The sequence below is a fragment of the Patagioenas fasciata genome, chromosome 10 (assembly GCF_037038585.1).
Source record: "Patagioenas fasciata isolate bPatFas1 chromosome 10, bPatFas1.hap1, whole genome shotgun sequence".
Classification (NCBI taxonomy): Eukaryota; Metazoa; Chordata; class Aves; order Columbiformes; family Columbidae; genus Patagioenas; species Patagioenas fasciata.
The window spans coordinates 7,766,876-7,783,728 of NC_092529.1; the positions used below are offsets into that span (position 1 = coordinate 7,766,876).

General features: G+C 38.0%; 1 protein-coding gene across 20 annotated transcripts in view; it reads right to left on the reverse strand.

Moving 5' to 3' along the window:
• Nucleotides 1-16,853, reverse strand: part of ATP2B2 (ATPase plasma membrane Ca2+ transporting 2) — a 393,712-nt gene that overhangs the window by 97,391 nt on the left and 279,468 nt on the right. The window lies entirely within an intron of this gene.

A 16,853-nucleotide genomic window follows, 5' to 3' on the forward strand; every position in this document is an offset into this window, starting at 1 on the left:
CTGAACAACGGAGCTTCGTCTCCAAAGTGACCAAAGCAGATGAGGAATCTTCTCATTTTTCATGGAGAACTGAACTAGACAGGCATTTGACATCACTTTTGCGTCTCACCCAGGTACCAGGGCCTTTAGCAACCGTGTTGCTTCCATCTATGACCAAAGTTTAATTTTGCTATATTCGTCACCTGTCACTAGAAGGAATTAACAAGCAATTTGATTTCTATTTTTAAATTACAAAGACTTCCCTGTAACAGAAGCATCATAATTAATTAACCAGCTGAGTAATTGCTCTTGCATATGAACACTAACAAAATCACCAAAAGTCAAAGAAAGAAAGATGAGACTGAACATTCACTAAGTGTACAGAAGAAAATTAAAATAAGTGGAGTTTTTACCAGTGTTCTCTGTAGTTTAAATTTAGACTTAACCTAACTGAAAGGCCAAGCACACTCCCAACAGAAGGGGCTCTCCTAGCGGGATGTCCTTGGACTGATGACCCACGTGAACCTTTATCTACAGTACATGAAGCTTGCTAAAGAAACCATTTGTATAGCACCCAAGAAAGACATTTTTTTGTAAGTTCAGTACCTTAAGCTTCTTAAAACCAGTTGCAAATGCAACTGACAAACTGCATCTTCAGTTTCTTCCTTCAGCAGAACACTACTTTCGGGAAGGACTAATGAACTGTGCGCTGTTTTACCTTAATGGTCTTCATTAGTCTGTTAGATTTGCAATTCCTTTTCCAAATCAGAAGACTCGCTCTTGCTTTGTTTGGATTAACTAGTTTCCTAGTACAAGTAATTCTGTTTTGGCAGATATAAGACAAAAATTGACTATTCATTTTTCATTAGATATGATTTAGAATTAAGTATCATGAATATCCTACTCTTAACAGCATACCTCCCATACCTCCCCTGCTGTTTCTCACAACAGAAACATGCCCTGGTCTAGCCATAGTCAAAGACTGGTTTTATTTCCTTTCTAGGTGGTTGGGATGTAGTCTGGCTCAAACAAGGTACAAAGAGGTGTTGTTTCCTACGGTCACCGTTGGTCCGGGTACCCTGAGGACAATAATATGCAGAGTGACCCTTGGGCCGAGCAGCTCACATTTTCAGTGGCTTCAGGCATTTCCACTAGGGTGATATTTAGTTACTGTATTCTGTAACATGCTTTCTTATGCTTTCACTGAAAACATTTGTTTTCTGCATATGGATTACTGCTAAATTATACTCTGATATTTTCTACTAAATCAAGAATTCACATTATGTGACACTAAAATACAAGTTTTTAATTTGAGCTATATCAGCATAACCCAAAAAATCAGCTATTTCAAAGACAGAAGCTGTATAATGATCCCATTATGGCACTGGACATATTACATGAATAGAATACCCTCTCTGTACAGCAGAAAGCTCCCAGTTTTGGGAAAGTCATTGCTCTTTTTCCAGGGAACCAATAGTCCTGGTCAGTGCCTCTGAGATGTGTCAGCGAGTCAGAGCATTTGAACCCAGTGCTAACACTCCGTACCTTGAATGGCTTGGACAGTATAATATTTCTGTATATGTTCGGGAAAACAGAACAAACTAACTTCTTGATTCAGTACAAACAGGTTGAAAAAAATAAAAACATTCATTGACCTGAATAACGAAATTAGTTTTGTGTGTATGTGTTGTCCGAACTGATCTCCATGTTAACATAAACAATACCATTCCTAGCATGTTCATATAAACAGAAAAAAATAGTCTAACATAACATGTAAATAATACAAGATGTTATCATTAAGGTGAGAGGAATTGTGTTTACCTGTCTCATAGATTATGCACAAGCAAAGAACATAATTCACTCTTCATATTACAGCTGAAAAAAATATTGGTAAGAATGAAAGAAAATCTGGTGAAAACTTAGGTCAAGCTCTTGGAAAATTTCCCTAAATTTGACAAGCTTCCACAATGCATAACAATTCATTATTTTAACTTTTAAAATCCTGAGAAAATTATCCATAACCCAATGGAAACAACAGAAGTCCCCACGTATTTAATTTGTTTCTGTTCATTCAATCAGACAATGCTGAATTCAGATGGAGGAAAGGTGTTTGAAGGGGAGGAACAAATCCTTGGAGTGAGCACCAGAAGTAGAGAAATCCATTGTCAGACAGGGTCAAACACAGGACTTAGTCTTCTAGACAGAAACAATAAACAGTGAGTTGCTTTATAGATTTCAGAATCCTTGTTGGTTGAGATTCAATCTGGTTTCTATGAAACTACACACATTGCTTCTTGCATTGGCCCAGGTGATCTGACACGCTAAGCGGTACATCTACCCCTAGAGCTGGACAGGTCGCACGAAGCCGACAGCTCCCTTGGTTTTATTCAATATGACTCAAAATTACAGTCAACCAGGTATGGGACACACAAGTTCTTGGTTCTGGTGGTTCTTTTGGTTTGGGTTTTTTTTTTCCCCCTCTCTCTCAAAAGATCAGACCTCAAGACCACTGTTTTAAAGACCACAACACAGCTGTCAGTACACAAATGGGAACCTTAGTGAGTGCCCTGCAGCTCCCCAATCATGTCCTCTCCTGAGTACCACGAAAACAAGGTCCTTTCTGATCTAGCTGATTCCCGCATTTAATCCCACATGGCAGATGTACAGTGGTCCTAAACGATCAGAAAGGAACCACTACTTCATTATCAGTATGTTTCAGATCAGGAGGAAGCAGAATTTCAGCTACGTGAGGACTCTGAACACAAGGGACTAGGCATCTCCAAGCTCCAGCAGCAGCTGAACAAAGCTTTTGAATGTCTAAGATTTCCAGGTAGATACTTGTAACAATGGTTCAGAATGAAACTGCGTTTTTGTGGATCTAGTCTAATATAATGTAAGTCAGGCTCTTTAAATGATCAGCCAAGCTGATAACCAGACTTTCCCAGAATTTTGTCTTTGTTTTTTACACTCCTACAGAAATGAAATGGGACAAAAGTGGTAGATAATGTAATGTAAAAGGTGCACATCATTCTCATTGTAAGAATGAACCCCAGCAACTCCAGGGGAGTAAATAACTATCTAGTTCTTCCAGCAGTAACATTTCAGGACAGATTTTCTTTTCTTTTCAAATGGAGATTTACAGACAGCCAGGATTTAAAAATGCAACCTGCCCTTCAAGAGATGACCTATCTGTCAGGAAACATTTTCTTGAACTATGTTCTGCTTTTGCTTCAAAACGATTTTAGAAGTAGTCCCTTTAAAGAAAAAAAAATGCATCTCCATAGGTATGTTTGTAGAATTCTGAATTCTTTCTTTCTTTTTCTTCTGCCATTATACCACACAGGACTTTCTAGAAAGATTTGTATGGATTTCCAGGAATAAACTGTTCATATTCATAGGAGAAAAACCCCACATACTTCTTAACTGTACACTTACACTATCTGTCCTCCTTCTTGTAGTACACAGAGTGACAGAGTATTGACTTTCCAGATAAGGGGGAAATAAGAAATATAAATGAGACACACAGATATAATAATGGCATGTCTAAGTAGCAAAACAGAGCTTAAAACATCCACTGTTTACGAAGAATGCTCACATAAGCTTTAAATAATTGTCTTCAGGTCCAAGATTGCTCTTATGGTTTCCTACATTATAAAAAAAAATGCCTGTAGTTTCACTGAAAGTATCCCTAGAGAACGTTTAATATGCATATGTGTTCTGTGGTAGGGCTATTTTCCAAGATAGTGAATTGAGAAGTACTCATTTAAATTTATATTTAACAGAAATCCTATCTGTCAGAAAATTCAATTTCAAAAATGCAAACAAATTTTTAATATGAAGCAATTTTCTACCATAAGTATGAACATATGCCATGTGTGTGTCATTGCCCAAAGTCTCATCCTCATGAGACAGAACATGCACACTCAGTTTGAAACTGAGATCATACAGATTTGACTGCAAGTCAAGAATGTAAAGGGTTGTAACCCCTTCGGCATAGCAAAAGCAGCTAAAGTCACAAAAGGGATTAGCTTATTCCAAAAGAGTGTGTAGGAACATACAGGTGAGCTGAGCCCCCCACAGAGGAGAGGGACGAAAGTGTAGCCTCGAAGAGCATGTTGGAACACAAAAGGGATTCCAATGTGATTGTGTCCTCCATAAAGTATCTCTAAAGTACATTATCAAAAACTTGTTGAAGGAGAACAGAATTTTAAAAGCTTAAAATTTGACCAGAAATAGGTCAGCAAAGACTGTTGAGAAGGCGCTCTATAGAAGGGAGATGAAAGGGAGATGGAATCCAAAGATAAAGAGGATTCAGGAAAGAAAGAATGGGAAAGTAATTCAAACCAGCCCACGTAGTCAGTCCCTCTGAAGTCGCAGCAAGCTGGGCTTCTGTCTCTTCGAGAGACTGTGAGCAACCTGGGAGCAAAAGCTGGGGGCTCCAAAACCCCAGCAGATACCCAGGCACTCAGCCTCTGCGGGACTCATTTACCCAATCACTTAATTGCCAGTAATGTCAAAATTAGCCTGAGAAGCGTACTCTGTATTAGCAATGTTTTTATTATATATAAGGTTTTAGAAATTTAAAAAAAAAAAAAAAAAAATAGCAAGGCCCAGGATATTGAAAGGGAAGGGAACCGTGTGATAGAAAAGACTTGAACACACTTGTGCCAAAAGGGGAAGGTGAGACAGGAGAGGAAGATGTGCAAGAGCAGGTTAAAGCACTTCTAGAACACAATAAGCAAGAAACTTCATTGTACCCAGCAGCAGAAAATAATTTGCTTGATGTTACTAATCATTTCAATTTGGTGAAAGCCAGAAAAGGGGAAAGGAAAAAAATAAAAAAGGAAAAGGCCACCAAGAGCCAGAGAGCATCATCTGACAGATTGCCAGGCACATGTCCTGTTGGAAACCGGAATGCTTTTAAGGTCACAGACACCATTTCAATACACATTCCTCATAATATCAACCAAATCTGGGCAAATACAGAAAGAAGCATACAAGCACTGTGCAGCTAAAAGGACTATCTGTTTCAGATTTCAAGTAGTTATGAGGAGATTCTTAAAGCTGCTTTGAATAGGATAACTATTATAATTACAAAACATACAGTCTTAAGCTGCAGCACAGTAATTTTTAAATCAGAAAAAGGATATTTTTTAAAACCGGTGAACATCTGTATTCGTAAGTCCCAACCTACAGCACATACCTCTCAGCTACTCATTTCAACCTACACATTTCTATTTTTAAGCTGAGAATACCTTGTGGCATTTAAATTCCCGAGGAAAATCTCATAACGCCCCCAGAGGTAATTTTTTTAGTCAGTCAAACTGGTTTTGTCATCAGAAAGACAACAGTTCCCATGATAAAAACTTTTTATCTAATCACTTTCTGTAAAGACATTTTTCCTTTGCTGCAACTCCAGCACTGATGCTATTAAAGCATATTGAGCAGCTCTAAGTTACAGCATTTTCATTAGTAGAGCTGAGCTCTTGTTACTAACATCATAAGTGATGTTAGCTTATTTTATCAAACATATTCAGTTGGGTAGGAAAAGGAACAAGAGTCAAAAAATATGAAATAAGTACCATAAACTCCCATCCTTAACAAGATTTTTTTAAAGCTGTAACGGATACTGTAATGTTTATTTTTACAAATTCCTTGTTGCGTCATATCATTTGCTACAAAATTAGTCCAAAGAGCGATTGCCAGCTCCCGAGGTACCAGAATTGTGTCTCCAAACGCTCTGTGTGACAAGGCACCACAGCTGTTGAGCCCCTTCCAGCGAGGGCTCCGCTCAGCTGGGAGCCACACCCGCCAAACGGCAGAAATCATTACAACTTCAAAAATGAAGTTTTCTGTCTTTCACTCTCTAAGGACTTATTTGACTGCGAAAAACAATTTCAGGTTACCTGTACTTAGTCAGACTGTGTTCTCCAAAACACATTCATTTCTGTGAGCAGCCTAGCATAAGGGATTTACTAAAAGGTGAGATTTATATTGCACACATTTCACATTTTGGGTGCTTCTTTATTCACTAGAAATGATTTTTGGGTACTTATTTGAAAACAATATTAGAATATCTTACTTTGTGATACATCAGTTAGTTACATAAGGACTCCAGCGGGAGGGGGCGGGAGGGAGGGGAAAAAAATATACTGTCCCTGTAGATTAGTTATATAACTGTCAACTTTAGAGTTCAACATTAAATATTTACACAGTTTTGACATATTCATGCAAAGAAACAAATCTTTAAGTCATGCAAGCATATATATTCACACATTCTGCAGCCTGATCACAAACATTCGTGAGCAGAGAAATGTTAATTAAAATACTCACTCAATTTCAAGAGACGAAATATGTCAAGTGAGATCCTTCTGACTGGTGCCTCCAAGGAAATGCATTTTGTAAAATTCAGTCAAAAGGACGTGGCCCTAACGCCACCAAAGGCCGTGGAATGGGACCATACAGCAATTTCTAGAATGCTTATACTCAGTTTTGTTTCCTTACATTGTCACTTGGAGAACACAGAGAAAGGCCAATGTGGGAATTTTAATCGCAGCTCCTGTTCTTAGGGATTGCAAGGGAAACGTTGACATCTGATTGCTATAGTTTTACTGTTTATTGCTCAGAGCTAAAAATGTCCGGTAAATATAACGACATATTCAAAAGCTAAAATACAATTTTGAAATGTAACAAGCAGAGCTTGAAAGTTGTTCTCTATGTTTATTAATAGGAGTTCCAGTGCAGTTACTCAACAACACTTGCAAGGTTGTGGTCTAGCCGAGTATTATGGAATTAATACTTCTGGAGAATCTCTTCCTGGAAAATATGTGAGAAGATTTTGTAGTTCATCCCAAAGTTCTAAATCTCATTGCCTCATGTCCCTGGTTGGGAGTTAAGTCATGCTTGGCAACCTGGAAATCTATCTAATGAGCAATATCTAAAAGCAACCCAGTTTTGTCAATGATCTACACATCTCTAATGAAGGGAAGGTATCTATGGGACTTAATTTTTTGCAGTCCAACACAGATTTGTAGAAACCAGATGTAGGTCACTTTACATTATGAAACAACTATTTAATTCTCAGGTCCCATATGACACAATGTGCACATTTTGCACTTTATAAGTTCTTAATGTGTTGTTACTGAAGCCAGCTCAAGTCTTAAACTTCTGTCATTTATCAATATTGCTGACATTCAGTAATTAGTTTGTTCCCTAAGCACACCTTGTGCTGGTGAACAATATAGAACTGGTGGTTTTGATACAGTTGAGCATAACCAGAGTGAACCATTCTTTGGACAAACGCTTGGCCCCCCAAAAACTGATGCGCTGCTTCATCCCATCTGTATTTCAGAAGCGATACATCTGCTGTTTTCTGAGTCTGTGATGCATTATAGTATCATGTCCATACTTGTTTTTGGGCAGAGAGTGATATCTAAATCGGGTTCTCCTTGCTGACTCTAAGAATCTGTGTATAACTCAGTTTTCTTTTGAGTTACTTCTCACAGAGACACCAAATGTGTGGGATTCCCAGATTGTCACATGGCAATAAAAATATCAATTGACACAAATGCCCCAAACCATTATTGGGTGAGCAGAACCTCACTTGTTCTATTTCATTCTAAAGGTGATGGGTTCAGAGGAAACAGGGGAAAGAGAAAGTCAGAAACATAGCCAGCCAGACTGCATACCCAGCCAGGAGAGCAAGAGATTAAGAATCAATAAGTTTGTAATAGGGAAGCTTCAGAAAAAGACAATATCTACTAAATAAAACTTCAATGCAACCTTGAATAATCTAGAATTAGGCCATTTGCAGGCATTTGAGAATATGAAAAAACAGGAGAGCATATGAAAAACCAACAAATATGTTTTCATCAAAACACTTATAAAAGAGCAATTACCTTCACTTAATTATCTTTTCAGCTAATATGTTTGCTGTGCAACCCAGTAAGAATCTGCAAAACAAGTGTTTTCACACATCATCAAAAATACTTACCCCTTAATAATAAACCATCATAAACAGCTTTATGAGCATTGCTAAATGTATGAAATGGTACTTTTTTTTTTTCCAAAAAAAGACAAAATAATGGAATGAAATAAACAGTCTTCTCTTAAATTGTGTAAGCAATTTGTTATTTAGGGGTTAACTGAGAGAAGTAAAGACTGTCAGTCAAAACCTCAGGTTCCTACCACAGGACAACCTACTCTGGAGAGCAGGAGCTTCGTCTGTGCTAGGAAGGCCGTGCTGGGTTAATTGTAACAGTGATCTCTAGTAAAGGGACAGCTTACAAACACCTTGTATAGCTGTTAGTATAACCTAGAACTATTCCATAAAGAGACATGCACTGTATATAGATATTGGAAAAAAAAAAAACCATAAAACGTAAAAAATACATTTGTCAAACCAAATTGTTTCAACTTTTCATTTCAGTACAAATATCAATGTCCACAGTGAAAATTCTAGCTAAGGTTGGTGGTTTCTTTGTGTTCATCCAGGATGTATAAAAATGTAGTTATAGAATTCTCCAAATTTAAGTCACTGTTTCAAGAATGCAGACCAGGTCTTCATGGTCCTAACCTTAAACTCTCTTGCTCAGTCATTCAGTTGAGGCTGTTTTCTCAGGATTTTTCAAGGAAAAAATCTGAAAGACCTTGGGTAACTTCCAATGCAGAATAGAAACACGTACAATGCAATTTGGTTTAGTGGCCAGCCTTGATACCTCCAGTTAGGCTTTCTGGGGACAATTCAACTGATTTGACTATATCAGAAAAGTGTTTAAGGTCAGACTGCATCGACCGGACAAACCAATTTACAGCAATGAAGAACACATATCACAAATAAGGGATCCCCTTCAAATGATATTATTTAAATATCAGAACTATGACAAAACTGAATGTAAAAGACAGACTAAATTTGAAAGAGGTACGTACTAAATTGAATTAACAATGTAGGAGTCTGATCCCAGAGAAATGCACGAGTCTTGAATCACTTGACTGGAATGCTAATATAAATGGCATTGGCTGGGTCAGAGTGAAATACGGAGGGAAAGGAACGCCTGTTTTCATGATCAGATATTGTAAGACCACACTTGGAGCAGGCTATTATGCCAATGCAAAAAAACCCTACAAATAAAACTGAAGAAATTAGAATTCCTGTTAGTTTCATATTAGCAGTAAAGTTGTTGTCTGTATGTTGACATTTATTCACTTAGATTAGTTTTATTAAGTTTGGTTTAGAATTCTAACCATGCTATTAAAAAAAAAACCTTCGCAGGGAACGCTGCAACTACTGGGAGAACGTTGTCTTAGGAGGGCCTTGTTAAACATGAATGGCCCCTTTAGGCCCTGAACACACAGCTGAAGAACTAAAAATACATAATCTCAAGAAAATATGGTACAGAGCAACAAACATTTCATAAATACATAATCAGATTGAGAGCTGTCTTTCTTGCTTCTGCTTCATCTGGTAAACCCTTATGAACAAAGCCCATTCTCTTTCTGCCTGAAGCAGAATGATCAGAAGAGCACATCATTGAAGGTTTTTAGGAAGGCATCTACCTGACTAATGGATGCTTGTACTGTTCCATCGCTCTTTGCTTATATTCTAAAATAAACAAAATGTACTTGTGTCCAAAAATATTCCCCCCTGCCCTTTTTTTTTGTGCTTCAAAACAAGATGTTCTAACCAAGATGATTTTACAGAAAGACTATTTAACAGAAATGCTACCAAAAATTTGCAAGACAATATTGAAAAAAGTTGACTTTGCCTGAAAATCTTGACAGACATTTCACGAGAGCTTCTAAAAAATAACTTCATGCTCTACTCCCGTTGGATGATTGCTGACTGACACACTTCATACATCTAGTCCTTTTAAAGAGTAATTGTAAACCTCTTCCAGCCTACAAGCCCTGCAGAGAGAGGGTACTAAGAATAGGTTACTGATTTTAATAGGCCCCTTCAAAGTAATTCATGGATTCTTAGAGGTCCACAGACTACAGCTTGAAAGCCACTGATTAAGAAAATTTGCAACTGAGTAGCTTAAGCACCCTAACACAGCTAGGATACCACAAAACCAGAAAATTAAACCAGTGCTCTTCTGAGCTTAGGCTGTGGTGATGTGCTCCTGAGCCAGTTCTGGAAACACGTCAGCCTCCTGTGACGCTGCTACTCCCTCACTCATCAGTTGTATTCATGAGAACAAGAAAACCAAGCTGTAAAATATATGGAAGATTTACAGACCTCAGTCACAAAACCAGCTCATAAACTGCAGTGTTTATTACTTTCATTAAATTTCTCATCTTCATTACTTTGTGCTATAAAGCTTTAAGAAGTAAAAAATCATGTCAGTAAAAGATTAACCATTATATCATCATGTCTTGCACCAGAAGGCATTAAAAAGTCCTACCAATGCTAGCAAATAGTGTAGCTCTATAAAAGTCGTTTTACGGTGCAAATTTATGTGTTCAGGACACATTGTTTCTGGGCCATATTTTGCAGTTTAGTTTCATCCCAAAGGATGGGATGAAATCCCATCTGAACGCACATCCAGTTTGTGCACTCCCCGAAAGCACCTGCAATGGGAGCCAGAGCACAGGAACGGGGGACAAACAGGAGATGCAGTTTCTGAAGTATTCTCTGGATTCAAACTAAAATGTTAATGTAGATACATCCAAAGCTGCATGTAAATAGGATAACCTCCATTTAGAACATACAGTCCTTATATTCTGCATATTAATTTTGGTTTTGACTCATCCAGTTTTTAAGATTTCAAAAGTTCACGCACACCGAAGATGAGCGGCATATCCTAGAGAGAAATGGCAGAACCCCTCACACAATAACAGAATAAATTGGAATAATTTGTTTAAATTATTACTTTTCTGATAGGAGACATACATACATATACATTATGTATAAATATATACATATTTTCATGTAACCCTCATATGTATACGCACACACAGACATGCATACTTAAAAAGCAGTATAATTCAGTGCAGTTACACCTGGTATTAACTCCACTGCCTTGGATGTGGACTGTGATAGCAAACACTCAGTCTGTGCTTCAGCCCTGACACTGGAGTTCAGCAGGGTGGGCGCTTGTCCTGTTCTCTGTCTGATTAAACTTTAAAAACCCCTAGAGCGCAGTGATGAAGATTTGAAGTTGAGCAATTTTAAGATTCTTTTCCCCAGGTCCCAATTCAATACTCGATTACACATGTGTGTGCATATAACTTCATGCTGCGTTTTAGATATTTTGTCTCAGAGATCTGTTTTATTATTACTACGTTCCTAATTTCTACAGGAAAAAAAAAGCGGCAAAGTGCTATACAACTGCCTTATCATCAGTCTTGGTGTTCAAAAAGGTGTATCTGCTTTGTTTCATCCATCTGAGCTTAAATACTTCTTCCCGATAATAATTTTCCATTCTAATTCAAACCCACCAACAGACATGAACCACAGGCACATGCAGACTTTGGGCTTTGACATAATTTGTTTGAACTCATGCGGACTAGCTGGCAAACAGTGCAACAGCGCCTTCCTTTGAAACTGTAGAACAAGTCTAGAACCTGATCCAAAAATATTTTGAATTTTAAAAAGTCACATAATAAACAAATTTTGCAAATCTGAAAAATATTTGAGATTTTAAAGCTGCTAAATTAGAACTGATCTTTAAATTCACAATTGGGTAAGAAAACACTCAGTATTCCTGTATTTCATAATGTTTTCTTTTATAAGGTACTAATGGTAACATTTGACAATACAGATATTTTCAGAGCTTTTGGGTTTTCACTGGTTTGGGGATTTTTTTTTTTTTTATTTTTTTTTTTTTAAATACGGGGTAAATAATTTTAAGAGAATATTTTTGTTCCCTTTGTCAAATTCAGTGCAATACTGTATTCCTCTGTATTACTGATGTGTTGTTCAGTCTTGAAATTCATGTTGAAAAAGCTGGCTAAGTTCCCATAAATAGCTATAATTTACTACTTATAATCAAGTTGTCTTCAAGTAGACAAAATATAGCTGGAAATATGTCAAATTGGTCTTCACATCCATGTAAAAATAATAACAAGGCAGCAATGTGTTTAAATTCTTGCAAGAGACATTGAGGTTATAGACCAGGAGTGACTGTCCCACTGCATGGACACTTCAACAGATTATCCAGGAAAGACACAGAATTTCCATCACTGGAACCTTTTAGAAAGAAGTATGAGAAATTTCTGCCAAGAGCAGCTTAAGTGTTGTTAGTGCTTTTGAGTACGGGGACAGACTAAACGACCTCCGAGATCCACTCCAGTAGGTTTTTTCATATCCTGCCTCCCGTTTGCCCTTGGATTGTCAGCAGGCTGGGACTAACCAGGCCAGGGAGAAACAGCGACTGGTCGCTCTCTGATTTATATACCCAGCCCTCACCTCGGCGAGTCCTGCAGCTGAACACCAGTGAGCCTCCTTTTCCCAAAGCCAGGCTCCTTCAGGCTCATCAACAAGCCACCAAACCATCCTTGGATCATGCTCTCCATGACCCCATCCCACCCAGGACTCTCCCAATTCATCTAGTTTGGACCCCTAAACCTAAATTTGTCCCATTTTTGAATCTAGAAAACAACATAAAAGCAAACATTTTCAGAAATGAAATAGCGTATCCAAGTAACGACAACACAAATACACACAATTTTCTCCTCGTGATAAAAAAGCCTTATGCAAGTACTAGAAGAGAGTGAGATAATTTGCATGCACGAGAGTTTGGATACGTGTAATAGCTGCACACTCCAACCTGTTCTGTTCTCTGCTCCTGGATATTTAGCCCTTGCACTGAAGTATGATTTCGGGCAGCAATTAAAATGTAAGATACTTTCTTAAGCAGATTCTTAAAGGAACTCATTTATTTAATAAAACAGATCGGGCTAACATTCCTAGAAGCCATGTGCTGCTTCACCTCATCCTGGCTTTGGGAGGAAGAAGGTTAAATGGGGGGGTTCTGGCAGAACAAGCTGTTTTTAAGAAGACAACTACTTGTGTTTCTCCTGTTTTCCAGAATGCTGACTGCTTCATCCCTTGTACTGGCACATGGTTTAGACTGGTTTCAAAAATCCTTCAGGAATCTCGTGGTTTAATTTTGATGAAGAATGATCAAAGTATTCCACTGTCTGCAACAACACTCCTCAAAAGTTGTGTTTTGATAACTCTGAAATTCACCTGTGCTATGAAATTAAGCTATTTTATCTAAAATGCTGTTCTTCTAATAGCTGCACTGCTATAGTCTCAGCTTCTGCTGTGTATTTTCCTCCTTGGACAGCACAATAAAAACCTCTAGTGCAGTGACAGCTGGATCAGTGTTATTTATTTAGCAACAAAGATGATAAAGGGTTCCTATTAGGAGATATCGGCTTTTAAGGCTGCATTGCCTTTATACCCTTTAATATATGACCTGTTTTCCATTGATTTAGTATTCTTCAGTGCCTGGAGAATGTTATATAACAGAGTCTATATAGACTCACAGAATAATATAAACATTTTAGGTTTTTATAGTCAAAACAAAATCATTTGAAAACACTCTGAAACAAATGGTGATATGTGTGGAATTCCAAACCTGTTCTAATTAAGGGCTAAAATAAAATAAAGTTAGAACTAAAACCCTCTGAAGAAGTACCTGGTTTGGTATAAGATTATGTTGGACTATACAACTGGCTGACAGTCCTGCAAAATTAAAACTGGTGCATACAGACTGCAAATAGTACAGATAACAAAAATGGGAACCGGCAGCTGGATTTCCCTGCCACGCCAATGGGCGATTAGTTAACACTGACAGTGAGGATTACATGACAGTTCAACTGTTCCCTTGACCCTTTAAGATATACAGCAGATTTGAAGATGTTTACTAATTATTGTTATTTTCAGCATCTGCAAAAAAATTCTGAAAATATTTTAAGTAATTGTTCTGGGATGCTGGGTTGATTTGCCTTTTACTAACAACAGCTCATGAGGCAGGGTGGAATTTAAGACTAAAACCACTGCAAAGTATTAAAATAAATGAAATTTATCTCTTTCTTTTAAAAAGGCTTCACATTTTCTACAACACATTTTGCATTATAGAAAGGACTTCAAAGAGATAATGGATTTTCAATGTACCAAAAACATTACTGGATGATATTTTTTAAATATAAAGTACACAGACATAGGTTACGGAATCAGTTTTTCATCTTAATGTTGGCTTCATAACTAGGAGAGCTGGCAAAACATAGTTTTTATTGTTATGTACTGCTATGATTTTAGGAGATTTGTAAAATAACATTAATGTTTGCCTTACGAGCTAGATTTTTATGCTGCCTAAATTAATGTACTTTTAATGCAATCTACATTATCACATGGAAAATTCTTTTTCTTAAAGAACAAAAAAGATTAAGATCTAAAACTGCCGAAAAGAACAGAGAATTAACTTTGTTCAGCTGAATCATTTCTGATTCTTTCACTAATTAATCAAATATATAAATGCATATTTTTCAAATCCAGGGAGAGATAAGCAATGCTTTCCTGTGGAAATCTTTGTGTCCCAGGATCCTGAACGGACCCTGCAAGACTCTCGGAATGGCACAGTCTGATGAAGGACATGAAAAAATTCAGGTGCTTCGTTAACCATGGGAGTAGCCCTACTGAATTCAAATGCTAAGGAAGATGTGTGATGAAATCCCAGATGCGACTGTATGAGTAACGACAAGGTAAAAACTGATAAATGTTGCATTCAAACATTTATTTTATATTCAATTATACCCACTGTGTCTCACTGGGAAGCAAATGTGCTGAATTACTCAGAGGATGGGTCAACATTTTTGTGTGGTTATTTATCTGAGGCTACTTTTAATTAACTTGAATTAAATTTGATTAGAGTTCCTCAATAATTAGTGCTTTAACTTTTTTAAAACAGCTGCTTAGCCTCTAGGGTCATTTAAGTGAAGGGGGCACAAGTATTTATTGAATGAAATCTTGAGCCAAACATAGATTTACTAGTGCTCACTTCCAGTGTTAAGATAATACAAATGATCAATATTAATAAAGATAAAAACAATATGTTTACATTTGGCAGGAACTGTTTGTACTCTGCTGCAGAATTTCATAATACCGAGTACCATTTCCAAGACCAGCCGAGCTGGTAGTGCTCCCGCAGAGCTAATCCTGCTATTGGTGTCATCTCCAACGTTTGTGTCCTGCCCAAATGACACTTGTGTGTTTCTCCTGTGCCAATATGTGTTTGCATACACAAGACTCCATTTTGAGACCTCCCCAGTAGGCATTCTGAATATTTATACAACTTAAGAATAAGCTGATATTATCAGAAGAATGTAACATTTCTAGACTATCCAGAGGAAAAAAGATCAACCTACTACAGCATGACACTTCTCGGAAAGAGAATATAAGTAGTTTATGATCTGGGCAATAGCTCTAAGAAAGAAAAACATTTCTCTGATAGCGTGAAGAAAATTGTTAAGAATTGGATGTTGAAGGATCACGAGACTCCAGACATCAGCTACTGAAAATACTAAAATGAATACAGTTGTATTACAGCTATCAGTAAAGAAACAGAACGGGAGAAAATAATGGATTAAAAACTGTGAAAAAGGGAAGATTTTTATCAAATCTATGGCTGAGCTGCCCCATCATGCATGGCAACACAGAAAGGGTCTCTTTCCTTCCTGTCCCATCTTGCCTGAATTACGGAGACAGCCCAGCTCTCCTGACAAGCCCCAGCGCTCGTCCTCATGGGGAGGCTGGGCAGTGATGTGCTGCCTCCTTCCAAACACAATAGAAATGCCCATCTCCTCCGTACCAAGAAATTCAGATTAACCTCTCAGAGTTGTCCCCAGGGCAGTACAGCTGTGAGCCAATATTCCCTGTGATGGTGCCAAGGCTGAGTTTGGGTTTTGGTCGTCTGGTTTCTTCCCCCTTCTCCGTTTTCTCTTATCCTTAACATGCGAGACTGTGATGGTGACTGGTACCTGCTGATGCAGCACAACAGGCCAAGATACCGAGCTGCATCCTCCAATGCAGGGAAAATTTCTCTACATGCAGAGAAATGCCTGCAAGAGCAGAAGACAAACCTTGCACACGAATGTGGAGGTACAGGATTTTGGCTGATTTGCAAATACAGGCAACAAGGGGTAAGAATTACCCTTGGGTAAAATAAAACAACAACAACCACCAAAAAAAAAGTCACAAACAAACAACACCCTGCCCCCTCAAACCAAAAAACAATTCCAATTAATGAAAATGGTTAAAAGCTGGAAGGGAAACAACTGTGTGGTGAAGCCCAAGAAATACAGTCTCTTGTAAGGAAACTAAGTCACGAGAGATCAGTGGGCACAGCAGCCAGAGCCCCGAGCAGCACCAGCACATCAACACCACCAGCAGCTTCATGTAAGTGGTGTGGGAGGCCCAAATTTCAGGGGACTGTGCCCCGTTTCTGTACTTTTTCCTGTTCATTAACTTGTTGCATAAGTAAGAGAAAGGCTAACCCAGCCAAACCTCTGCTGAGCAGTATTAAGCAACGTAACTGATCACGTGTTTTCAATATAGAGTTTTGCCTTGGGAATTTTAACAGGAGCTACCTCAATCAAAGAGGCTTTCCCTTTCACATCTCCCCCCAGGCTGTAAAGAATCGTACACTGAAAAATAAGACACCATGCCTGTGGCTTCACCTTCAACACTGGGATGGTAAAACATCTTACCTCAGGCTACTTCTTTCCCCTGTTTGCAATCCACATAAGGAAACAGAATTCAGGGAAGAAAAGTTAAAAGGTTTGTTACATTCATGTAAACAGTAAATGATCATCAGGTGGTTTTTGCAGCCAGGTAGTAAGAGCCACATGTGATGTAAGACCTAAAA